This window comes from Camelus bactrianus, chromosome 12 (genome assembly GCF_048773025.1).
Source record: "Camelus bactrianus isolate YW-2024 breed Bactrian camel chromosome 12, ASM4877302v1, whole genome shotgun sequence".
Taxonomy (NCBI): Eukaryota; Metazoa; Chordata; class Mammalia; order Artiodactyla; family Camelidae; genus Camelus; species Camelus bactrianus.
The window spans coordinates 52,424,715-52,425,931 of record NC_133550.1 but is presented as its reverse complement, the minus strand read 5'-3'; the positions used below and the strand labels follow the sequence as shown (position 1 = coordinate 52,425,931).

Sequence of the window (1,217 nt, the reverse complement as noted above, 5' to 3'; positions counted from 1 at the left end):
ACAGAATACATGTTTATTATTTTCAGTGTTTACTGACTGCCTAATGTGTGCCAAATACTCTCTTGGCAGAATGTTTCCTGAATGAGCTCATAATTTATTTCAGGGATTTAACTATGGATGTAATTTATTTTATTTTATTTTATTTTATTTTATTTTTTATTGAGGTATAGTCAGTGTACAATGTTGTGTCAATTTCTGGTGTACAGCATAATGTTTCAGTCATACATACACATACATACATTCCTTTTCATATTCTTTTTCATTATATGTTACTACAAGATAATAAATGTAGTTCCCCGTGCTACACAGAAGAAATTTGTTTATTTTATATATAGTAGTTAATATTTGCAAATCTTGAACTCCTAATTTATCCTTTCCAACCCCTTTCCCCCCTCCCCCATAACCACAAGTTTGTTTTCTGTGTCTGTGAGTCTATTGATGTAATTTAATGTGATTGGACAGAAAAATGACTCCATGAATCAAACTGATAGATTTGTAAATTAAAATATATGAATCAGGATTTATGTTCCTATAGTACATTTATTATAATAAATATTAGAAGCCTAGTGCTCGCTTCGGCAGCCCATATACTAAAGTTGAAATGATACGTTGAAGATTAGCATGGCCCTGGAGCAAAGATGACATGTAAATTTGTGAAGTGTTCCATACTTTAAAAAAATATATTAGAAGTCTACATCAAGGCTACATTAGATTAATGAATATTTTAGTGAAGAAAAGGTCATTTAAAAAATTCACTTTCAAGTTATTTAGCCTATAGAATTTATCCTAAGTCTACCCGTAACTTGAGAACATATTTAATGTGTAGGCTGAGTTATCTTTGGAATTTGACTGCTTTGTAAAATGATTATCTAGTAATTGAAATAGTGCAGAACTTCCTTTACATTTCTGCTAAGGTAGTACAGAGTGATCCTTTTCTTTGCTTTTCTTCTATTAATACTGCAAGATCTTTTTTAACAAGAGAAGTTGGTTGCGTTTCCCGCTGTAAAACAGGTAAAGAACTTTCAGTGAAAAACAAAATTCTCTTCTCTTTAATTGACCAGAAGGAGGCTCCCTTCCACCTCACTGTATAAAGCTGGACTAAAAGCTTCTAAACTTACTTCTTTGCAAGTGGTTCTAATATTCCCGAAGTCATTGGTGGTGGCAGGGGCAGCACTCTGAAATTTTCCCTGGAGGAACAGAGTTGAAATTTGCATCAT

General features: G+C 32.5%; 1 non-coding gene across 1 annotated transcript; it reads left to right on the top strand.

The window, feature by feature from the left end:
* Positions 1-566: 566 nt before the first annotated feature.
* On the top strand, positions 567-673 carry LOC123618018 (U6 spliceosomal RNA). Its single transcript, XR_006726355.1, has one exon. It is a non-coding gene; the product is annotated as a U6 spliceosomal RNA (small nuclear RNA).
* The last annotated feature ends 544 nt before the right edge of the window (positions 674-1,217 follow it).